Here is a 26,066-nt window from a genome sequence, read left to right on the forward strand (position 1 = left end):
ATAGTCTTCAAAGCCTGTGCTCATGCAGAATTATTTGTATTGTAAAGGTTCCATCCCAGTTGAATTCTGGTAATAATACAGAAAATCTTGAATTCACTTACGTGCTCTGCAATCTCAGGGCCATGAAAAACATGAAGGTAAATTCCTTTCCTACCAAGCTTGACAACTTGGGGCACTGAGGGGTGGAGATAAGGGGCAGGTTACCTATGTGGGGCAGCACAGATTTGAGGGCACAGCTTGCCTGTGGCTGTGTGGTTGTTCCCAGATGACTTGGCCCTGGAAACCAAAGACACCCTGAGGGAAAATGAGCTGGCTACATTGTGCAATAATGCACCTATAACACTGATTGCAGCAATACAATCAGGAAGTATGCCTTAGGATTGCCAGGGCTGTTAGATCTGGAAAGAGATGTGAGCAGATGTGGCTTGTTCTCACCTAGATAAGACAAAGAGTACTGAAGGGAAGAAAAAAGAATCTTTTGAAAGCAGTCAAAGTGCTTTGCTGCATGATCTGAAAGTATGATGGTACCAGATCCTCTTCATAGGAGCACGTGGTAAGATTTTCACACTAATAACTAAAGACAGTTAGATAAAACTGCTCTTCTCTGAGCTGGATAAACATCAGCTGGGGGAACCTCTTGCATGGGCAGAGGATGAGTGAAAAGAATCCTAGAATCATAGAATTACTCAGGTTGGAAGGGACCTCAAGGATCATCAAGTCCAACCGCAGCCTAACCATAGTACCCTAACTCTAGCAACCCTCTGCTAAATCATATCTCTGAGCACCACATCCAATCAGCTCTTAAACACATCCAGGGACGGTGACTCAACCACCTCCCTGGGGAGCCTATTCCAATGTTTAAGCACCCTTTCTGTAAAGAACTGTTTCCTAACGTCCAACCTAAACTTACCCTGGCACAAGTTGAGGCCATTTCTCCTCGTCACCTGTCACCAGTGAGAAGGGACCTACCCCACTCTCACTGTAAGCACCTTTCAGGTACTGGAAGAGAGTAATAAGGTCTCCCTTCAGCCGCCTCTTCCCCAGACTAAACAGTCCCAGCTCCCTCAGCCTCTCCTCATAGGGCTGATTTTCCAAGCCCTTCACTAGCCTCGTTGTCCTCCTCCGGACCTGCTCCAGTACCTCCACGTCTTTTCTGTACTGAGGTGCCCAAAACTGAACACAGTACTCGAGGTGAGGCCTCACCAGTGCTGAGTACAGGGGCAGGATGACTTCCCTAGTCCTGCTCACCACACCATTCCTGATACAAGCCAGGATGCCATTGGCCTTCTTGGCCACCTGGGCACACTGGTGGCTCATGTTCAGCTGACTGTCCATCAGAACATCAAGGTCCCTTTCTATCAGGCAGCTTTCCAGCCACTCCTCCCCAAGCCTGCAGGGAAGGTGGTGGTGTATTTGGAAACTGGGGGTGGCTGGAATCTGGGAGATGCAAAGTTAGCTGCCAAAAGATGAGAGTTGAAAACAAAATTGGAAAAGAGTTTTGCTGATTCCTCAGCTGGTGACATTCCTGAGAACTCTGAATGGGGAAAAATTAATCAAGTGTAATTCCAGCTCCTTCCCTTGAAGACTGAGGAAGATTTTAAAGATGAACATTTTCATGTTGGACTACATCTTTTTTTCCCCTATGAATACAAAACCTTGTTACCTCGAAAAACGGGGTACCTTATCCTTCTTTGATCCAGTCTTGCTCAGATCCGGAGGAGCTGGAGGGAACTGCAGATCTTACAAGATTTTTGAGCACAACCTGGAGGTGGCAGCAGGGCAGCATCATCTCCAGTGCTGTGGGCTGCTCCTGGTAGCAGTTGTCAATTCCCTGCAGCTGGAAGCTGCTTGCAAAATGCTGAACGTGCTGTGACAAGCATGCTGACAACCTACAGAGAGCTCTGAAATCAAAAGACACAGAACAGTAACAAGGAGTCAAGCATGCCTACAACATGGAAGGGAGTTTGTTTTACATAATGCAGTGTAAACCTTTTGGCCTCTCATGTCCCATAAAGCACTATGACTCAGTGCAAATTTTCCATCTAGTGTAGAGTCAAGCAGTTTCCAGTCTATTTCCACCCTGTGCTAACGTGATAGATGTCTCTTCAACTTCACCTGAAGGCAGTGGAGGCTTTGCTCCATCTCACTTTTTGCCTTCCCTCTTGGAATAATGGACCTATTCATTCACAATTGCATTTGTGTAAAAATGAATATTTGAAACCCTGTTCTTCTGATGACTCAGCTGATCCCCATTCCCTTGGTAGTAGCCCTATGTTTTTTCACACCTTGCACCACCCTAGTCATCTGCCTGTTCTCTTTTGTCTACAAATATTCCAACATTTCCTGGAAAAGCTCAGGGCATTTAAATATCCTTGAGCAGTTCAAGTATTCTTTCAGAATGTAGGAGGAAGGAAGAATTAGTAAGATGAAATGTGCTTTAAGCACCCATGTATAAGTAGCTTCTGCTACACTCACAAATTAGATTTAATCCAACGTCTATGAATAACAGCTCCCCTCTGTCTTATAGTTCAGTAGTTCTTTTGGAAACCTTAATTGTGAGTATTGTGTGAGAAACACTTGATGCAATTAGATTTGCTGGAAAGAGTAACAACTGTCACTTCCTTTGGAACAAAAGGAAGTATACCATATTGTGTTTTTCTGTCTAATGCAACAGCACATGCAAGACAATAAACAGCAGACTAGATCTATGGGAATAGATAAATTTCCACAAATAAATTTAAGTTCAGTGGATTTACTACAGTTAAATTTTTTCATGTACCTCAAACAAGATCAAGGTTTGGCTTTTCAAAAGATATGTTTGCATGTGGAGGGAAACTGAATATTGTGCACAGACCTACAGCCTCTCTTCAGCCCCTAAATTAATGAAGATCTGTCTAAGTGTGTTCAGCACACAATCAAAGCGCAGTCAAACCAGTCCTGGTTAATGCAATTATCAGCTATTCTGCATTGTCTGTGATTTCTCTTTGTTGGCATCCACAACACAATGCGGTCACAAGGGAGCACGCAGGCGTACAGCCCTTGACGGGCCTTACTCCTGCATCTTGGTGGGAGAGGTGAAAATATAAAGAGGCTCAGCAAGCAAGGCACGGAGTGCCAGTGTCAGGTGTTCTGGTGGTCATGGGCACTCTGGGGACCTTCCCCTCCTAGAAAGTGTATTTATGGGCTCAGTGAGAGAGTTCTGAAGGCCCTCCAGGAAAGCATGATTTGGGAGTGGAAGATTGGTATGTCACGCTGGTCACACATCCATCCTAGCAGAACAGAGAGCACACCATTCATTCGCACTTCTACTGCTGCTCATTTAAGCTTCTCCTACAGTATGCAGTTCTGATTTACCTGCAGTCAGCAAAGAAATCATAGCTTCTTCCTATTCATTTCTCATTTGTCTCTAGCAGACAAATAAAACAAGTTGTATCAAACTTTTCCCTTTGTAACACCTGCTGTGGCCTAGAGGCATCTCCCTCAGACTCACCGATAAGCATTCTGATCCTGAAGGATTCCAAATCGTGTCTCTCACCACAGCCTCATTGACTTGTCAGTCAGCTTAGACGCTCTGTTACACTGGGGCAATGAGCATCAAGGTTAGATTTTTGTTTCTCAGTATCAGTCAACTTAATTGCATGTTTCCCCTGATTGTTATCATGCACACAAAAGTGCGGAATAACAAATATCCCAACTTAGGATAGGTATATCTGAAATACATAGTTCTGTTGGAATTCTTTATCTAGTTAGGGGCCATATTTTCCACAGCAAGACACTTCATTGCCAGTTGTAAACACTGTTAAGGAGAGGGAAGAGATCTCTTTTTTTTTCTTCAATTGAAACATACCTTTTTTACAGTTATAAATTATATGTGAAGACCATCATACTCAATTAGAATGTATGTGTTTTGACTTAACCAAATGGTACTGTGTGTGGTAATAGATCTTTGCAAAGAGTTTGCTCTGCTCTCCAAGCAGTTTTGAAAGCTGTGTGCCTTTAAGGCCTACTGCTCTGATTTTCCCGTTTAATGCCTCTTTTATCCACATTTCTGTGCCTAATTCAGTCATACTGCAAAAGTGAAGGTAGTTGCATGGACTTACAGCTCCTTTGGGGTTCAGCAGCAGCCTGGAGACATGAAGCACATCTGCTCAGAGATTCATACTGCCTAAGTGCTCTTTTCTTCATCAAAGATCTTCTTCCTGTACTAGAGGGGGCAACAGTGGGGCTGCAGGATGCTTCTTTTGGGTGATTTTATTACCAGAATGAGGAGATGATTATAAAGAATTTATCCACATGGGTGTGTTTGTGTAAGTAGTAAGGACAGGGTCATTGTGAAGTGCTTTGGGGAGCAAGATGCTAAAAGACAAACCCCACCAACTCTGTGGGTTCCTCCACTGACCATTTAACATTCAGTGGAGATAAACACCCTATTATATTTCTATATATGTATTCTAAATGTAACAGCAATAATAAGCTCATGCTCAAAAACAATCACGTATTATTGAGAGCACTATCTCAGACCTAGAGCGTTTATTATTTTTTCTTTACCTATGACATGATGATGAAGGGCCATTCAAATTTTAATAAAAAGCATAACCCATACAGGACAGAATGCACAGCATGATTTCCTTAGGGGCTAATGGAGGGGTGCCAGTCTGCGGTGCACCTATAGGTTCCCAAATAACTTACTTTCACGCATTCATCGACTGCAGAAAGGAAATGTTCCCTTAACACCCAGGGTAATGAAATGAGCAGAGTGACAAAGATGTAATCTGTAGAGGAAATCCTCTTTAATATCTTATGGAAAACAGAAAGTGGATCTTATAAGTAGTCCGCTAGGGATAAAAACCTAAAACAGCCTGACAGGAAGAGAAAGCTGCTCTGAAGCAGTGGCACCTTATGAAAATACTAGTTGTTAAAACTAAGAAAAGAAAGATGTCTAAAACAGTCTGAAAAGTAGGTAAGTGCAATCAGCTTTAAAACAGCTGGAGGCTACTCATGTGTGGTTTTCTTCTAAGCCAGAGCACATTGCTTAAATTAAGAAGAAATAAATAGAGTTGGTATGTGGGAGAACTCTGCAAAGCCCTCTGGAGCTATCTCACAGACAAAGCATATTCCCAGTCCCTTGATGTCTCCACCTGACCTTGGAGATAAGTGAAAAATCTCGGAAGGAGCTAACAGCAGAGAACTGCTTTTTGGTTATGAGAAAATTTTAATCCTTCAACAACTGAACCCCTACAAATCGGATCAGAAGGCTTAAGTGAAAGCATTACAACAATTCCAAAGGGAGGATATCGAAGTCTCTTCCTTACTTCTTACTAATCAGTAGATAAAAGTGAGCTTTCTGTTACTTTAAAATTAGAAGGGGAGTTTATTGTTATTAACTCGAAGCTGAGAGACAAGTATTATATGCAAGAGTTACGGAGTGTAATTCTGACACCTGAAGGCACGATGATGTTGGGAAACACGTTTTCTTTGTGGTTATGCCTTGTTCTGTGCAATTCAGCAGGTATTAGAGATGGGTCTGAAGCCAAGAGACAGTTTTAAGTCAACATAATGGTAAATGCTTCGTTCTCACCTCTTGATTTAATAGACTAAAATCTGTGAATCCTATAGGGAGTATATCATAAAGGACTACTTCAGATAAAAAAGAATTAAAAATGTTTCTTCTATTTTGATGGAGTGAATGAAGAATATCCCGGCTATCTAGATTGCTGTAGTTTAACCCTGTGAGCAGCAAAGTACGTTTCTGCTCCCAGTGATTTTAAACATCTCAGAAGTACTGTGACTCACAATGAATAAAGAATCACTTCAAAAACTTGACAAAACTGTTCATTATTACAAATCATAGTGGGATGAATTAGACTTAAAACTTACAAATTTGACAACTACATCTCCTCTGGATTTTATTGATTCATGGTATTTTCCTGTTTGACTTGCAAAAAGCATTCACAGTTGCCATTTCCTCTGTAACTCCATCAGGCTATTTCATAACAGTAGAGCGGTTCCATTGTGCACACTGGCAGGAAAAATGTGCTCTTAGCAGAAAGTTCTTGACTTCAGTGTTTAGCAAGAGGTTTCTGTGAAACAAGAACTGCTCTAACAAAGTTTGCACTTGACCACTATTTGATGTGTTCTGGTTGCTGTAACCTGAGTTACCTGAGAGCTGGTCAGCCATGAACACAAGCTGAGCACAACCTGTCCCACCCTTATCCCCAGGAGCCACCGGTACAGAATACACAGCCTGATTGCAGGTTTTATAATTCAGATCTCTTCTGCCATTCACATCTGCTGGGAAGGGTGAATCCTGCAAGTGTGGTGCTGCAGCAAATTGCCCTGACACAAAGACACAGGATTCCAGTTTCCCTCTCCCGCTGTCCTGTTCCTTGGCTCTCATACAAAGCATTGCTGTCAGCTGAGTCAGAGAGAAAATCAAACCGAAGGAGGGAAAGGGTGAGGGAAGACTACTTTCTGTCTTCAAAAATTTCCACTAACTTTTAAAAATTAGAGTTGGTTTTCAAGAACTCCTTTGTTGGCATATTGGAATGAGATGTCAGCGTAACACTATCAAGGTTGCTGTGTCCTTGGTCTTCAGGCAGGTATGCAAAGAGGAGGGTATGGTGCTTTCCTCCCTCATTCCTTTGCAAAAGGACCAAAACTATCTGACCTCTGTGCAAAAATTCAGAGAAGCCAATTATAGTGGGACCTTAATATGCATCCTAATCATAAGTAGCACATAAATACATGAAGAAGAATCGCTAAAAGTCCTGTTTTCTCTATTATAACCCCCAAATCAAAGCATCTAATTTCTTAGCAATTTACAACAATAAATATTCACTGTATATTTCACAGGTGGTAGAGAAGATCGGTATCAGAGCACAGAATTAATTAGTCATCACTCAGGTCTAATATATCCAACATATGGGTAAGAAGCACAATTTTAGCATGCATTATGTAGCACAAAGATTTCAAAGGGAAGGCATTTTGATTAATTTAACCAAAATCAGGCAAAGTTAAAAGCAACTACATGAGAGAAACATGATGTCCAGATTTTCCTTTACAAGCAGATTTATTTCTGCAGAGGAGTTACAGGATATCCTTAAGCAAGGATAATGAAAGCAAGTCCTGTTGGATTTCTAACAAAAGCGGAGAAGCCTAACTACTGCCTTAAAGTTTTAGCTCATCTCCTTAAGCAAACTAATTCAAATGTTACTGTTAGCAGACAGCTTTACTCAGTGGCCAGAAAAGAAACAGCAATGCAAATATTACTTATAAGCCAAGTACAAGAAAAACTGGTGGATTTATAACTGTTTTAAAACAATCTGACATTCAAAAAACTACCACCAAACTAGAATAATACTTCCAAACTAGATTCAGTATTGTCATATGCTGTCTTAGAAAGTTAATTGAGATTTAAGTTCCGGCTTCATTCACTATACCCCTGAAATGAAACCATAAGTAACATATACGAAGAGACAGAAATTAACCTAATGCTTCAACTAAGAGCTGAGATATGGCACAGAAACTTAAAACTAGCCCTAGCAAGCCTTTCTGCCAGCAGGCAGTCCTTGACTCCAGAGGAGAAGACAAAAATGCAGTATCTTTGCTATTCATATTACATAGTATTTCTTCTTAACTTTGGACACATACTTCTGCTAGTGTTTACTCAGCCTCGATAAACATGTTATGGAAAAATGCATGGATGAATTTGTCTAACTGCATTTCGGTAAGCAGTGACGGTAAAAAAGGATCATTAAGTGAATAATTGTTTTTCAGTGCAGAAAGTGGTTAATAAATGCTGAGTGTTTTGCAGTGAGTTAGGGTCTTTGCTAGAAAGTGTGGCAAAGACAGTGACTCTGCAGGCTGTCATCCTCTTGGCAATTACTATCATGAAGTATGCTCCCAAAAGCGAATATTTTTCTTTTTTAAAGGCAATTAGCATATCAGGAATATGCTGAAAAGTCATCCTAATTGATCCTATTATTGTGCAAATCAATCATTGTTTCTATTAGCAATTGCATCCAACAAAGTACAGACCAGTATAAGATTTGTCATTGAAATATCTTGTCTAATTTCATTCTTAGTATGCAAAGCTGAAGCAAATAAACCTAATTGCTTTAGCATGGGATAAGATCTGGCAGAGAACGGGAAGGAGTCATTGTACCTGTTCCATATTTTCCTAGAAGTGAATTGGAACAAGATACTGCAAAAGGAAAACACAGCAAAGCCACACACAGAGGCACACGCTGCTGCATGTAGTATCCAGACTTGCAGGATCATGAGGCTCTCCTGCAGAAGCTGAACAATAGCTTACTAGAAGTGGAGGTTTCCCTACGAAGAGATGCATCTTATTAAGAGTGAAGAAACATCTTCAAAGCAATATGTAAAACAGTAGTTCATCAGCCAAATGTTTCCTGCCATTACGAATCCATGGGGATGTCATCTCCTCCAACCACAATTCCAGAGAAAATACAGATCGGAAAACCTTCTACTAGGCAAGGCCAATATCTTCAGCCTCCTGATCCATGCAAGAACCTGTCTTGGGAAAGGCACATTTTATTTATAAGGAATTGCTTGACAGGTCAGCTTGCAGAGCAGTTATTTTATAGATCAAAGGAAAGAGAAGGGAAATGTGCCAGGACTCAGAATGACCGTCTTCTGAATTATATTCTAACAAACAAGTCAAAGGAAAACTGTGAGAAAAGGTCCTAAGCTGAATGCAATGATTAACTGAACATTAAAAAAAAAACAACAACAAAAAAAAAAACCCAGAATGAGTATAAACCAAGGAAGTTGAAAGAAGATATGATAAGGAATTCAAGGAAAGGGAAATTCAAGGGAAAATAAAGAATTTTGCTTGTTAGAAAAAGCATAAGGACACCCCAGCATGGTGAGATAATACAAGCAGGACTGTGTCAAGATAAGATAAAATAACTTATTTTGGGAATAAAAACAGTCAGTTAATACAAAGTCCCTGTAAAATGAAGCAAAAGAAGAGAGCTGTGATACTAAGGCTTGAGCAACAACTCAAATCTATGAATATTCTTTATGGAGAAATACTTCTTACTACAAATGAACAAAAAAACCCAACCAACCAAACAAAAAAAAACAACAACCATGCACTATGAGATGTACAGGATCAGAACAGAACAGGAGAACCCTACACAAATACTAGTCAGCATCCTAACTAAAATCAAAACAAAAACTGGTATGTAAATATGTGGTGCTCAGGGACATGATTTAGCAGAAGATTGTTAGGGTAATATGGTTAGGTTGTGTTTGGACTTGATGATCTTCAAGGTCTTTTCCAACCTAAGCTATTCTATGATTCTATGATTTTACAAAATCAATGCTTTGTAATACTATCATAGAGTTTCTGCACTTGCTTGGATTGAAAGAAATCTGTCTGCAAATACAGGTAATGAAATGAGTATTAAAACTAATCTAGGACAAGGAGAAAATAAATACAACAAACCCCTGAACCCAGCAGAAGCTGGTAAAAGTGTTTTCTTTGTTACCTAGTTGACGCCAAAGGATTATAAAACATTACTCCTCATTAAGGCAAGGGGAGCCTGTATCTAGTGGCTCCAGTGGTTATTACAATAAGAGAAAGCTTCCTGAGGCTATGCAGTGATTTCAGTCAGACACTGTGCAGGCACAAAGCACTGCCCACAGGGATCTAGCTGTGAGATGGGACTTGACAAGTACGTCAACAGCAACAGCACCTGCCAACACCACCATTCGCCACTCTTAGTCAGTGTCACCTTCATGACTGATCAGAGACCTCTGACTTCAGGTTTCTGCACATCCTCTCTGGACTGCTGTTCATTTTTCTACAGAATCCTCCCTTGAGATTTGGATTCTGAAATTCAGCTATCTGTCTTCCGAGTTTGGCTCTGCCTGGGATCTTCCAGTACCCACTGCTAGTGGAAAAACTCTTTCCTAGAAGATGAGGAAACTGAAAACTTCAGGAACACTCACAGCCCTCATGAGTATAAAAGACGATGGACAAAATGCTCATTGTTTCTAGACACATTATTACTTTCATTTCAAGAAGGAAAACTAAATGCACAAAGATCGTTTAATAAACTCAAACATTTTTCAATGTGTCATTATCATTTGCACTCATTTGCATGTGGAAATATCGCAAAAAGGAAACATCACTCCCATTTTTAAGAAGGGTAGAAAGGAAGACCTGGAAATTACAGGCCAGTGAGCCTCATATCTGTACCCGGGAAGATCACTCATCATCCTAGAATCTATGTTAAGGGACATGTGAAAAGAGAAAGTGATCCAAGCCAGCATGTCTTCACCAAGAATAGATTGTGCTTGACCAGTCAGGTGGCCCTCTACACTGGAGCGATGGCATCAGTCAACAAATGAAGAACAACTGGTGTCATCTACCTGGACTTCTGCAAGGCCTTTCATATAGTCCCACATCACATTCTTTTCTCTCAGTTGGAGAGATATGAAGAACAGCTCCACTTAGTATCTTTCTTGAATTTTTGATCACAGAATCATAGAATCCTCATAGTTGGAAGGGATCTTTAAAGGTCATCTAGTCCAGCTTCCCTGCAATGAACAGGCACATGCACAGCTACATCAGGTTGTTCAGAGCCTGGTCCAGCCTGGTCTTGAAAGTCTCCAGGGATGGGGCATCAACCACATCCCTGGACAACCTGTTCTAGTGCCTCACCATTCTCACTGTAAATGATTTCTTCCTTCTATCTAAATCTCAGTCTGCTCTTTTCAAGTTTGAAGCCATTTCCCTTCTTCTGTCAAAAGAGACCCTGATAAAGAGTCTGTCCCCTTCTTTCCTGTAGCTCCCCTTTAGATACTGAAAGGCCACTATCAGGACACCTCACAGCCTTCTCTTCTCCAGGCTGAACAGCCCCAGATGTCTCATAATGTTCTCATTGGAGAGCTGTTCCATCTCCTGGATCATTTTTGTGTCCCTCCTCTGGATGGGCTCCATCAAGTAAATGTCTCTCCTGTGCTGAGGACTTCACATCTGGATGCAGTACTCCAGTGAGGTCCCACCTGCAGGATCACCTCTCTCGTTCCGCTTGCTATGCTCCTTTTAATGCAGCCCAGGATACAATTGGATCTCTGGGCTGCAGAGGGCACATTTTTGGCTCACATCCAGCTTACCATTCTCCAGTACACCCAGGGTTGTGCTCAATCATTCAATCCCCTAGCTTATATCAGTAGTGGAGACCGCCTTGACCCAGGTGCAAGACCTTGTACTTGGATTTATTGAACCTCATGAGGTCCTCTTGGGCCCACTGCTCACACCTAAGTTCCTCTGTATGGCATCCTTGACACTCGACTGCACCCTACAGCTTGGTGTCATTTGCAAACTTGCTGACGGTGCACTCAATCCCACTGTCAGTGTCACTGATGAAAGTATAAAAGAGTATCAGTCCCACCACAGAGCTCTATGTGTCATCAGCTGTCACTGTTCTCTAAACATTGAGCATTGACCACCGCTCTCTGAATTCAATCCTGCAGCCAGTTCTTTGTCCATCAAACAGTCTACCCATCAAATTCATATTTTTCCAATTTGGAGAGAAGAATGTTGTGGGGTATCATGTCAAAGGCCTTACCAATGTCCAGATAGGTGACATCAGTGGTTCTTCCCTTACCTACTGATGCAATTACACTATCATAGGAGGTAATTATGGTGGTCAGTCAAGACTTGCTCTTGGTGAAGCCATGGTGGTTTTCCTGTATCACCTCCCTATATTCCATCTGCCTTAGCATAGCTTCCAGGAGGATCTGTTCCATGATATTCCCTGGCACAGAGGTGTGACTAACAGGTTGGTAGTTTCTGGAGTCATCCTTTTTACCCTTCTTAAAAATGCATGAGATGTTGCCTTTTTTCCAGTCATCAGGGACTTCACCTTATTGCATGACTTCAAATAGCATCAGGAATGGCTTGGTAACTACATCAGCTATTTCCTTGGGACTCTGGGATCCATAGACGTGTGAATATTTGGGTTCCTCAGGTGGTCATGAAGCTGATCTTTGCTTACAGCAGGAGTGACATTGCTTCACCAATTCCCTCCTTCCAAACCAAACATTTGAGAGCTTTGTGATAAGCAGTTATCAGAGAAGACCAAGGCAAAAAAAAATTGTTGAGTACCTCAGTCTTCTCCTCGTCTGTTGTTTCCAGCTTGCCTCTGTCACTCACTAGGAGGGCTGTGACACATCTCTGGGCTTTCCTTTTCTGGTTGAGGTACCTGTAAAAGTCTTTCTTGTTCTTCTCATCTCTTGTCAAGCTCGGTTCAAGCTGGGCCTTGGCTTTCCTGATCCCATCCCTAGATTGCCTAGCAGTTTCCTAATACTCTTCCGTGGTACCTGTCCCTGTTTCCACTGCCCGTGCATTTTCTTCTTGCTCTTGAGTTTGACCCACAGGTCCTGCTTCAGCCATGCTGGTCTTATGCCTTCCTTTCCCGACCTCCTACACCTGGGGATGGGAGAGCTCTTGTGCCCTGAGGAAAGCTTCCTTGAAGATCTGCCGGCTCTGCTAGACAGGAAGAGCTACCATTAAATAAATACACCAAGTGTGAACCTGTACCAATTTTCTGTTATATTACTTTTACTACTGCAGCTAAAAAGCCAATGGTAATTTCAGGTATGTTGTGGTTCTCTTTGTAAAGGCAATGCAAGCTTCTACTGACACAGCTAAGTGAGCAAGCCTCTTCCAGCTTGCACGCTAGCAATATTGATGATGATCCTTCATCAGTTAGCCAGAATTAGAAACTGGCAAAAGGATTATTTTTTCATGTTTTTGTCTGCTATGTTTAATGGAGATACGTCCACCAAAGAGGTTAAGAAATTTTTCCAGGTTCCTTCTTAATCTGTATCGTACATGCAAAACTTTTTCAGTGTTGATCGCATCTAAAAACAGGCAGTCTTCACATGTGGCTATTTTTATTTTAATTACATTTCTGTACTGAAGCAGTGGTGAGGCTGGTGCACTGTACTCGTGTTGTAGATTCTGCAGACTACATTATGTATATATCATACTTAAAAGAAGAGAAAATGGTAAGAGCAATATGTAGCTCATAACCTTCATTGTACCACGTCTCAAAATAGTTTGATAAATGGAGAACACTGATTATAACAGCAGACCAAAATGCAGATGGCTAGAAAAATGTTTGACTAAGTCAAGTGTCAAATGTAATTTCCTATTTCTGTTTAATGTCTAACTGATGGTACACCTTTTAGACATTTTTGTTTTTAAGAAAGCCAGCAAAACCAATATCAAACAAAACAAAAAGCCATGGTGAAGCTATCATCTTAATCTTCAAAGCGAAGCTTTTTAATAAGACCGCAATAAATTAGCAGTGAGTATATCTACCATGAAAACAAAGCTGAACAAAAAGAAAACATTCACTAAATAACATCAGCATCAATAAGATGCAGCCTCCCCCTTTTACATTCACATACATAGTCATGCAAAGAACTAAAGGGCCGATGTGAACAAGAAGATTAATTAAAAATACTCCAGCTACATCCTTCCTTAATATCATATGCCAGAACTAGTTTCAGACAAGGCTAAATCACCCGTGTCAAGCAGAAAATCTGTTTTTTTTTATTTTTATTCTCCAGTGTCTTTAAAAATGAGGTACTCTTAATTCTACCTAACATTCTTCTATATGATTACATATTACTGTCTTTGCAGATCAGACTATACACAAAATACTACATCTAGTGGTGAGTAATAGTGTGGTTTTCCATGTTAGTTTTCTTCAGAAAGCTGCAATTAGCTGTTGTTGTACTAAGGATGGATATTGACAAGAGGATGGGTAAGGAGTAAGACAGAAGGGATATTCAGAAAGGATGAAAAAAAGCACTAAAGGAGTGACTAGATTTCAGCATTTATTATGATATCAGTAGAAGGGTACTGGTATTTCAAAGCAAGTACAAATGGGTATCTCTGTTTCAGTGAGACTATGCAAAGCTGGCATTCAAGATAGCCTACAAGGTGGAGGCTAAGGAAAAGAAAGGAAAAACTGTGGCACCATCAGTTGTAAAAACAAGTTTTACAGACCTTGAAGAGATGCCAGCATCTTCAAAGGGCTTATACAGGAAATAGTCATCAGGGCTGCCCCTGCTGTCTTGTGCCTACTGCTCCATAGAGCTGATTACAGAAATAGGGGTATGCACAAGGTTTGCTGTAACCAAGAGAAGGCTTTTTCATCTCACAATTTATTTTCTGTAACTTTCGGTTTGTAATTCTGATATCTAGAAAGAATGGAGCATCATCCTGCATATCTGCTCATAGTGTACTGTTTTGTTACTATGTATAATAACATAGTAATTGTATAATATAGTAATATTCTTCCCTCACCTTCATGTTTCTACTACTTTTGCCTCCAAACGTTCCTAAATCTTTGTTTAAATCTTGTATTTTGGCGCCTAATTTAGGTTTTGAATTAGCAGAGAGAACTGTTAGCCAGTTTTGTCTCTACTCACCCTATCTCTTTGTCCAAGAGATAGAGACATTCAGCTTTTTATTGAAAGGAAGACAGAGATAGCTGAGGGACACAGCAAAGAAGCAGTTTTCACACTTTCATCCCTTAGTGACTGTGCATTTTGTAAGGATAAGAATATCTTACTTTCAATGTCACGTTGGAGGATCAGCACAAAGCACCATTCCCAAGAACAAAAGCACACCTGTTTATCCTAGCACTTTTCACACAGATAACTGAGCTTCAACAGCTTTATTCAAAGCATTCCTACAACGTCTGTAAAAAAAATCTCAAACAGTACCAGCACTGGAAACACACACTGAACAATTGCACTGTACACACCTCTGGCAAAGGAAGAGAGACTGTCTAGGGTGTTCTGCTAAAAGATATTACTAAAACTGGTCCAGTTCCCTTCTGGGAAGTCAGTGAGAGTTAGACAAAACAGGAGGAGTAAGAATTTGCATCAAGACACTCCTATTTCTGTTCTGTATCAAGGTCATATTAGCAGGAATCAACAAGGGTACTCACTACACATAATTTTTTACTTTGCTCACAGTCTTCCAAGGGGAAGTGAAGTACAGACTACCTTGACACTTCCATCTGCTTGAATTAATTTCATATATAAAGAAACAGAGGTGAGCTACATGTTCAGTCCTGTTGACGTAACGCATGTGGGAGGTACCACTGAGATCAATAAGACTGTTTGACAGAATATGAGGAAAATAGAATTTCACCTGTAGAACAAAAGGCATGAAAATACTAACTTTTAAAAACAGATTTTGTGTGAGTGTGTGTGAAGCTTGCTCTTGTGGTGTGTTAAGTGAGTGGGTGGGCAGCAAGAAATTACCAACTTTGGATGAGCTGTGAATCTAGACTGCCCTCATTGTATCTATGACTGTTCTATTATCCACAGGACTACTACTTCTGAATGGGTGCCCTTACCGGATTTCTATTTTAGAGGGCTCATAAGTATAAGCCGAGTGAAACACAACAGCAGTAGGGATGCTCTCTAAACATACTAGATATTTCTTAGGCATGTCTACAAAAAATATAAGAATGTGGTCAATTAACTTGGTTCTGACACAATGCCCTTTAAAGATTTCTAAAAAACAATAAAATTAATCACTGCTACAACTGACTATATCTTTTATTAAAGCTGTGATACCAGAAATACGCCACTAAACACATATGAAGATCTAGTAAAGTACCCTCAGCTCAGAAATGAATACTTTGTAATTCTGACCAAGTATCTCACAGAATTTGGATTCAACTCTTGAGTCTTTGCAAAAGTCCTGCAGAATTGGGCATTAATGCTCAAAGCACTGCCCTGACAGGAAGGTGGACTAAAATGACTCCACCCAGTGAATTATATAAATACAGTTTGTATCTACAGCAGAATACAGTTGGCCACTGCTTTGTACTATATATTTCCTTCAGAAAGCAAAAGACATAATTAAGTGTGCTACAGATCATGCTTATAATGTTAAGATTTCATGCTGTGGTCAAATTATATGTGTACTTAAAAATAATGGAACATGCCTGCTCACAAGTTTCTCCTACTATGAGTTTTCAGGAAGAAAGAACACCAAAAAATACTAAAATAAATATGTGGAGACATTAGAGCAACTGCTTGAACTAAGTTTTTCAATCTTCATACAGTCTCCTGAAAAAAGCAGAAGTGAAAATCAAAAAAGGGTAATGGCTAATCCTTTCACTAGCCCTACACTTAAGAATTGTAAGATTTTGTATCTTAAGTATAATAAAACTGAGTCAATCAAGCAATGATCTGAACAAGAGGGTTGAGAGCACCCTCAGTAAGTTTACAGATAATACCAAGTTGGGCAGCTGTATTCATCTGCTTGAGAGTAGAAAAGCTCTGCAGTGGGATCTGGGCAGATTGGATCGATGAGTTAAGTCCAACCATATGACATCCAGTTCATGGCTCAGTTCTGGATCCTGCAGTTGGGTCACTACAACTCCATGCAGCATTACAGGCTCAGGAAAGAACAGCAGAAAAGCTGTCCAGTCAAAAAAGGCCTGGAAGTGTTAATTGACACTCAGGTGAACATGCGCCAGCAGTGTGCATGTGTGGCTGAGAAAACCAATGGCTCCTGGCTTGTATCAGAAATAGCATAGTCAGTAGATCCAGTGAGGTGATTGTCACTCTGTACTGGTGAGGCTGCAACTGAAGTGCTGTGTTCAGTTTTGGGCCACTCAGTACAAAAAAGACACTGAGTTGCTTAGTTGGGTGCAGAGAAGAGCAACAAAGCTGGTGAAGAGACTAAAAAGCAACATATATGAGGAGTGGCTGAGGGAACTGGAGTTGTTTGGTCTGGAGAAGAGATGGCTGAAGGGAGATCTCATTGCTCTCTACAACTAACTGAAAAAAGGTTGCAAAAATCAGTGAGTGCATCAGTCTTCTCTCAGCTGATAAGTGATAGGATGTGAAGAAACAGCCTTAAGTTGCAGCAGAACAGATTTAGGGTGGATATCAGGAAGCATTTCTTCAAAGAGAGAGTGTCAAGCATTGGAACAGGAAGTGGCAGTCTTCCATTACCAGAGATATTCAAGAGATGTGTGGACATGATGCTAAGGGACTTGGTTTAGAGGCTAGACTGATGGTTAGACTTGGCGATCGTGAAGGTCTTTTCCAAACAAAAAGATTCTGTGTTTCTATAGCTTTAATTTCCATCGCTGTCCATGAGAAGATTTCGCCACAGCAGCACAGACAGAGTTGATTTGTCATTCCTCACAACTCACGGGGAGATAACTGAATAAGGAAGAACCAGAGAAGTGGAAAAGCACTTTCCTAAAACAAGTGCCAAGTCTGTGTTGAACAGTTTATCCCCTGCCAGACTGCCAACTTCTTTCCAGCTCTGTAAGGTCAAGACTTCTTACGACTGGACTTCAGCGGAGCTGACAGAAGCAATTTCCTTTAAGAAGGGAAGTACCTCTTTTGTATTATTTTCTAGTTGTGCCCAGAAAGCAAAAGCATTCCATCTCTCATACTTCTTTTGTAATTTTACTGTTCATTTGACAGCTACTAAAAGAAATCAAAATACAGAAATTAACTGAAAATTCTAAACTCTGTTCTGTTTAGTGTACAGCACAAAGCCTAGGACCAAAGCTCTAGGTTTAACGCTAGCAGTTATCAGCAGCAAATGTTACCAGCAGAAATTAAATGCTCTTCCAATGGAAGAAGCAAAAGACTGGGTACAGAATTACCAGTCATGGTCTCTGTTCTTGAGCATTACACAGACATTTGGAGCATGATTCAATAAAAGACACAAATACTCAAAAGTTGCATTATGCAGCAGTTGAACCAGTTTTTGGGTAGCTGGCTAAAGCTTGAATCTGAAGTCTTTTTAGACCCACACAAGTGCAAGTGGAAAAATGTCTTTGTGAGTGCACTCTCAGAAACTGTACACCCACTCAAAACTGTTTGTGGCCAAATCATCACCATAAACAAATAAATGTCAGTGTGAACTGTTCAACAATCACCAAAATAGTATTTGGTTCCAAATAATTCCAAATGTCTGCAGAAGAGTAGCCAAGTAATAGATATTGCATGTAAAAAGCAACATTGTGCAGTTACAGATGTTTCTTATTCCAGATGTCCAGATATCTAACATCTAGCAGATGTTCCCATAGCTAAGACTTTTCATCCACTAATATGTATATTGGTACATTTGGTTACTTACAAAGTTCAGGTGAGATAATGCTTATGCATCTGTTATTAAAGAAATTCTACAGATCTGGAAATTATAGTTTGTGAAGCGCAATTTGGGAGTGAACTCTAAAATCACACTGCGGCATCTAGTAAGACAACCAACTAACAAAGAACATATGTAAAAGAAATGAGTCATAAGAATGATAGGACACAAGATCCATCAAAGACTGCAAGGGGACAACACAGACACAAAAAATCTTGTAGTAAGAAAAGTGAAACATAAGCATGCTAGAGCTTTACAGTAAAGAGGTTTTTCAATTTAGTAGATAATTACTCATTGAAAGTTTGGTCCACTAATGGAATAGAATACTGTAAGCCTATATGCAGATCTGAAAGAATATTGAGGAAATTTTTTTTTATGGAGAAAAAAGTTGTTGTATAGTAATGATATTCCAATACAACAATTAACAGCAAACTGACCAACTCAGAAGTTTTGCTTCATCAGCACTTTCAAGTGCATTATAAATAAATGTATAAGCTATCTGCTATAGAGTACTACTATGTAAAGTGGAATAGAAAGGCAATAGAGATGGTAAGGAATCTACTACATGAGTTATGTCAAGCTGTAACAGAAAGGCAATTCAAAGAGGTAAATCTATTCCACTTGAGCAGAGCTCTTGATAAGTAGAAGTACAAAGACTTTTTTTCTAGAAAAGATGTGGTCATTTCTCCATTATTTAGCAGAGCAGTGGCGTCAGTTATAAAAGGGTGCACGACTTTGTGGAAAACTACACAAAAGACAGAGGACAGCACTTTGCACACTAAGTGGCAAATCTGCATACAATTTACTTGTACCTTTACCAATCTGAATAGGTCCCGCATCAGAACTATTGGTCATAGAACATCAAGATGTAAATATGATAAATAATTCCCTGTCCTGAAAAGTGGACAGCTAAAACTGGTAAGACAGGATAATAATAATAACACACAAAACAACAAGAAAAAAATACATGTTTCTTTTTGGTCAACAACTAAATCGGCTAAGAAACTCTAGGCCAAATGGTTTTCAATATTAGGTGTTAAATTGGTATTATCAGAATTATTAAAGCATCAAGATTTTCTTGCATTTATTATTGTTATATTGTGACAGTACGTACTGTTAAATGTGACGTAAATCACGATGCCAAAATGCATCATTGAAGAAATGCATATTGAAGAAATAAAACAGACTATATGAAACTGAATTTTTGTGTTATTCAAAGGGTTTGGAGATTTTTTTTTTTTTAATACAGGAAACTCACATACACACAGGGAAGAAAAAAAAAGAGTATTTCATCCGAACAGCACAATAAAAATGTAATGAGAAACACTGGATGATATTTACTGACCATTTTGAGGTATGTATTCTAAATTAGATTGAGAGCAGGGCACAATCTTACATGCATCTACAGAATAGCCACTAGATTTGCAATGACTCATTACACATACACCCGAGATTCATGCTTGTTGATTCCTGAGAGAAGGGCAGCAAAAATGACTAAGAATGAGATCTCTGCTGCCATACTCACTACGTGGATCCTAGACAATTTTATTTTTCTCATAAGATGAGGATTATCTCAGAACAGGCAGGTGCAGCAGGTTCTGTTCAGTTCTATTTTATCAGCAAAGAAAACTAGTTATCTACAGAGGTGAAACAGCAAGTCCCACATTTTGTCTGAGTCTCCCACTTGTCTCCTGACCTGTGTGATTAAAATGGCTCCCTCCAAGCTTAAAACTGGATTTGGGTTGGCATTCCAAGGGTTCCCCATGAACTGTCCAATGCCCAATGCTTACTTTAATAACAGAATTTATTTATTGCTCTGGGAGGTGGAATTTTGCAGCTCCAGGTGGTTCTAATAACATGCTAATCTTCTAGCATAATTTTATATATCCAAACTTGCTAGATCTTGCTTTAGAGATTAATCTTTGGTAACAACAAATACAAATGATATTCTTTTCTGCTACTGCTATCTATCATGTACCATCTCCCAGTGCTAGCACTCAGACCTGCAAAAATCATCTCTTACTTTCTTCACATGATCTTTTGTCCTGACTCAGATCTTGCTAGAGCATTCCAGCAGTTCAGGACTCGGTATCTGCAGTACATTGCACTTACGGCTCACAAGTTAGCTACGTTGTTTTCATCACTCATGATTTAGTTGCTTTGGTCTCTTAGCAATTCCATGAGATATACAAATACTATTTTGCCAGCTGTCAACAAATGTTGTTTAGGTTCACTACTGTCTAAGAATGGTTCCATATTGAAAACAGGATATGAACCAAAACAGAGTGGCTATCAAATCTTAACTAGAAAATCATTTTCCACATGAATATATTTCAGACTTTCTTGTGCAGCAGTTTTAATTAAATTCCTCAGTAGAAACCTAATATGTGACTACTGAAATAGTACATATAGTTTAACACATTTATTTTTTACAGTTGCTAGCTGAACAGAAATTTGTCAAGTTCATCTCTCAGGAAAAAATAAATGTAAAATCCTTTTAAACCATGGCCACACAAAGGCATTCCAGCTTGACTTAAATTTGGCATTCTGATAAACACAGCTTTTAATAGCCTGGAAAAAAACATTTCTCCTTTTTGTGCAGTCAGTAAGAGCCCGCTAAGATTCTGCACCTAGTTTCTGTACTGCATCAGTCTCCTGTGTAAAGGACAGGAATGTAAACCACAACATCTAATTGCCACTTGGGTCCATTCAGCAGAATTAGTTCACTTGGAGGAAGTGCCTTGCTCAGCATCTCCCCTGAATCCAGCCAAACTCAGAGATGCAGCTTGTAATGCAGTGTACTGCAGGGACGATGAACACAACCAGGAGCAAACAGCCATATGGCCGTTGAAAGTTGATGTCAAGGTTGGTAGGTTTAAGTTCATGGCTACTTTCTCCATATGTCTGCTGTCTGCATTGCTGAAAATTATCCTCACTTTGGCCATCAGGACTGAGCCCAGCAGAAAGCAGAGAAGGAGGTTACTTTTTTAAACTGAGTTTGAGGAATGACCTTAATTAAGTACATGGGTTAAAACAGCAGAGGACACAACAAATTACAACGAGTTGTTGGGCTTAACTGGGACTATTACTTCTTGAACCATGGTTGTTGGTAAAGTTCATGCACTGCCGTTAAGAGGAAACTATATGTCCTAGTGATGGGTAATAAAACTATTTATTTATTTTCCCCTAACAAATTAAACAAAGAGAATCTCAATAAAGTTGTATTGAATTTGCAGAAACAGCACATCTGAGTACATACAGCATTATACAGAGAACTGAAAAAGTTTAGTATGAGAATTTCATGAAAGACAGTGATGCAAAAAATTATTTTAGGTAAATGGAATCTAAACAGAATGGAGAATGAGATATTTTCTCACTGCATTAAATACAAGTTAGAGGATCTTTTACCTGCCAAAAACAAAAAAATATAAAAAAACCCAAATTCTTAAAACCATATAGTAATGAGTGCGTTCCTATGAATTAGAACTGATTCAGCACTCACTTGACACACCTAGTTGGCACAATAAGAAATGTAGCAAAGATGTGTAAACTACTAATCTGTTGTGATGACAGTTCAGAAGATAACTATGAAAGCCAACATTTGACCTCAATTGTGTGTATTGCTTAAAATGACAACAGTAAATGTTAGAAAAGAGACAAACCTCATACTTTTTACTAGTTAGAGTGGCAAGAAAGGAATGAAGGTGATGCTAAATTGCTCATCATCACTGATAAAGTTAAGCATATTCTTTCTGAGATGGTCATTAACTTCTCTGTTACAAAATAAATACAATTTCTGGCTTACAGATGTATAAATTAAAACACGGAAATGTAAGCAGTCATGTCAGGTAAGACACAGACAAGAAAGAGGTTTGGAACCAAGAGTCTTACTTCTAATTTTGGTACTGAGTCAGTTTATAATTATGTTCTCTTCCTGGCTACAGCATATGAGAACTATTACTTGAAGACTACACAGTGATTTTGTGGCAAACATTAAAAACTGAACGAATCAGAAAAGAGAAAATGTTTTAGGTGTTCAGTATCATAAAAGAAAACCTTTCAAATAGGTGGGCTTAAATCAAGGAGAGTTTCATGCAATTAGTTCAAAAATATATAGCTAAAGAGCATGAAAATTCTGTTTATTAGGGATGTTGTAAGCAAGTATTACTGATATTCCTTTTGGCCTTATTAATAAGATATGAGTAAGATAAAATATGCAAGGTACTAGTTTGTTTGTTTGTTTTAATTTGAGATAAGTAACTTCAAAGAATTATTTTCCATAGAACATTGCACTGCTGAAAATAGGTAAACATAGGTTGTTGCCAGTTAGCTGATTTTATCTATCTAGTCATATTCATATACTGAGTAGAACAGCTATTGCACACTCAGGCTTTGATGCTATAAATTGGATCTATGCAGACAGACTGCTGCCATTGTTAGAAGTTGTATTTAACTAAATTATACTATACACTTTAACATAAACAAGACCATCATCCAGTTTATACGTATTTACAAAAGAGTCAGATGAAAAGCAATATATTCATTCAACATCATCACTCACTCCTTATTTGTAGACAGTACAATTCCACCAACTTCCCTGAAGTTACAATAAATATGAATTTGACATTTATCAGGAAGAGTGCAATTTACAGGAACAGGAAAGTAAGAGACACAACTGGCCAAGGAAGCAAGCAGGAAAAAAAAGGATGAGTGAAATTGCTGAACAAATAGAAAAAACAAGAAAACATACCAGTAAAAGCAGCCAAGAGAGGGTAGAAACTACTCCCAGTGCCTAATCTTAATTTCTAGAAGTGTTTTCTTTCACATCCTTTTTACATCTCTCTCCCTCTCCCCTTTGCTTCTTCCTTTCCATGATGAGAATGTTTAGTTTTTTCTTTCTTTCTTTTGTTCCCTGCATGTGATACAACCAGCTCACATGTCTTATCACAAAGGGTTTATTTTCTTTTTATACCATAGCAACCTATTAAAATTTCTATTGGCATTGTGAACAGCAGCTGGAAATGAATTAAAAAGCATTCATCAATGGCAGCATGGTCTAGATAATTACTGGTGAAACACATTCATTTCTTTTTTTATGGTGTAGAGATCAATTACAAGAGAACACTCGTAATATTTCCAAATTACATTGTGTATTTCACTTGTAACGTGAGCCAAGGAATTAAACAGCAGGGCATTTTTCACAGCCTGACTTCCAGAGAGAAGATCTTTCAAAATTGGTCCTGTACCACTGGAATATATATGTGTAAACAATTGCTGATATATATGTATGTTATAAAACGTAAGCATATTCTAATGTGTACATACTAATACACTCTGATATATTGACCATGCTTGTAGATTCCAATGTATATAAACAAATACTATTAATATATATACTAGAATCTATTTCTGTGCTCTTTTATCATCCCAAGTGGTTCAGATATTACAGACTTTGAGTTTGATGTTAGGAATAATATTCAGTACTTCAAATGCATGTTCATGAAAGTACTTCTAATCTTACCTTAACAGCCATTATGCTGGGCAGGTTGTTTTTTTCTTTTTTTGATGGCCATGGTTTGTCTTGCTCCTGTATTTCATGGGGAAATTGAAAAGCAAGTTTTTGAACATTTCTATATTGTTAAAAAAATCTGTTTTCAAGAATTACTTTTGAAAAATGACCAACTAAAACAAACAACACAGTCTTATCCTCATTTCTTCCACAGGCGACATTTAATTTTTATTTGAGTTTTAATTCTCTAAAATTGTTTAAATTCTTATTTGAACTGAACTGGAAAAAAAAAAAACCCAAAACTATTGTATTTCTATTCACCCATATTCAGACCAATTTAAAAAAAATAGCTTAAGATTATATGATCTTTGCTGCCTGACCTAGTACATTCAGCTCTCTGAAGTAGCAATAGTATTGAATGTTTTGTTCATGGAAGAGTGAAACTATGGAAACCATGGTGGTTTTGGATTGTAGTTTATATCAATGGTTTGTCATTTCAATGCATTTTGCAATGTACACTGTATTGCTTTCACTAGAAGGCAGATAAACAAAATCTAATCTAAGCTGGAAAGCATATAAAACTTTCTTTTAATTTCCACTTGAGATTACAATTTTTCCCAGGTTAGTGAATTCAGATGAGTTTGAAGTACTTATGAAGCTGTACTTTCAAACCAGAAAAATCTTGGAGACTCGTATCAAACTTCCCCCTTTCTACAAGTGACTTACTCTTGCTTCCTGCCCTATCAATCCATCCTTCATACTAAGGCAGAAAATCAGCACAGAGATCCACTTTTTGTCTTGCATTAGGGGACAAATCTAGCTTAAAAAATAAGTTAGTTTTTTTTTTTTTAAAGGTCAGTTTCATACATAACACTGTGTACAGGCTGGCCACGCTAGCAGTTGTGCTTACAATCTACCACCATGCTTTGGGGTACAAAAAGTAGAAAAGGGATGATGAGTCTTGCCACTGTAGACTTCATAGCTTTCAAATAAATAAAAAAATCATCCTATTTATGGAATCATAAAATCATTAAGGTTGGAAAAGACCTCTAAGATCATCAAGTCCAACCATCAAATCAACCTCACCACGCCCACACACCATGTCCCTAAGTGCCACATGCACACATTTCTCAAACATCTCTAGGGACAGTGACTCCAGCACCTCCCTCTGCAGCCTTTTTCAATAACTCACCACTCTTTCTGAGAAGAAATTTTTTCTAATAACCAACCTTGACTCCCCACAGGACTTGTGCTACAGATCCTTCAGTTTTTCTGCCCTTCTCTGGACACGCTCCATTGCCAAGATCGACAAGACTCTCAGCCTACAGCTGTTGGTCAAACCCAGACCAATACTTTGGCATATGCATTCCACCATCTCCAAATCACCCACTCTCTTGGGCACTCTGCTGCGGGCAGGAACCAAGTCAAATTCTTTGCAGCTTCTCATCCTGCAGTGGGTGCAGGTAACAGGACACAAGTATCACTTCTTAGAAAGCGCTCACAGCTCACTCCCACTGCTGTCATCACTTAGCGAGAAAAGGTTGCAGACCAGAAGCCTCAGTGACGGACTGCTTCTTGCATTGCATGAACTCCAGGAGATGCAAATATTTAGCAAATCCCATTGCTTCTCATGAACGATGCTGTCACACATTCTGTCTGCGTGAGGCACTGAACGTGAAACAACGAAAGCTTTTTCCCCACTTTGTGTCAGAGGATTCAGACTGTAAGGGCACCAAGTCTGTCAGGCAGGCACTGACACCACACACAAGGTTTGCACTGAAGCAGTCTTTCCTGTCACTCACACCAAGAGAGATGCGAGCAGCCTCCACACCACACGCACTTCTGCGGGGACACACAGGACAAAGAGCTCTACGGGAGCACAGCAGCCGGCCTCCACGCCCCGCTGCCGGCTGTGGGAGGCACAGGGCTCGGGCTGCGCCAGGAACCGCCTTGTGACGGGACCCTTCTGGCTGGGGCTGCGTTCAGTGCCCAGTACGAGGAACAGCGCGGCGAAACGCCACGAGCTGAGGGAACTGCACCACAGCCGAGGGTCTCCCCTCTTTCTTCTGAGGACCCTGAAGCGGCTCGCCCGCACCCCGCATCAGCACGCAGCCAGCTACACCCGAGAAGCAAAGCCCGTCCCCGCGGTAATACCCCCTGCGCACGCGCAGCGAGAACGGGTTGAGGCTCCCACAGCGCGCCTGCGCAGCGGCGGTGGGACCGGAGGGGCGGGAAGGCGGCGGGGGCCGCGCCCCTCTCCATGCCCACCGGCGGCAGCTCTCCGCCGGCCCCGCGCCCCCAGATTGCGCAATGGACGGGTGAGTCCCCGCCGGCGGAGCGGGCGCCGCGACGGAGCGGCGGCAG

General features: G+C 39.9%; 1 protein-coding gene and 1 long non-coding RNA gene across 9 annotated transcripts in view; one reads left to right on the forward strand and one right to left on the reverse strand.

Annotated features, from left to right (window-relative positions):
• The window catches only part of LOC146542348 (uncharacterized), a 27,251-nt gene extending 1,205 nt beyond the window's left edge, over nucleotides 1-26,046 (reverse strand). The window contains exons 1-5 of one of the 7 annotated variants that reach the window (XR_014880679.1): nucleotides 24,932-26,046; nucleotides 23,715-23,780; nucleotides 4,101-17,523; nucleotides 3,491-3,579; nucleotides 1,664-1,901 (exon numbers count right to left, since the gene is read on the reverse strand). This is a non-coding gene — a long non-coding RNA (uncharacterized LOC146542348). Of the gene's footprint in view, nucleotides 1-1,663; nucleotides 17,524-23,714; nucleotides 23,781-24,931 lie in introns of all 7 variants that reach the window. The other 6 variants (XR_014880677.1, XR_014880681.1, XR_014880682.1 and 3 more) reach the window with 6 other exon arrangements.
• PTBP3 (polypyrimidine tract binding protein 3) overlaps nucleotides 25,879-26,066 on the forward strand; it is a 54,029-nt gene continuing 53,841 nt past the window's right edge. For both annotated transcript variants that reach the window (XM_085214357.1, XM_085214361.1), the window contains exon 1: nucleotides 25,879-26,020. The gene's annotated coding sequence lies outside the window, so the exon portion shown is untranslated. The remainder of the gene's footprint in view (nucleotides 26,021-26,066) is intronic.

Source organism: Meleagris gallopavo, chromosome Z (genome assembly GCF_905368555.1).
Source record: "Meleagris gallopavo chromosome Z, MGAL_WU_HG_1.1, whole genome shotgun sequence".
NCBI classification, from domain to species: domain Eukaryota; kingdom Metazoa; phylum Chordata; class Aves; order Galliformes; family Phasianidae; genus Meleagris; species Meleagris gallopavo.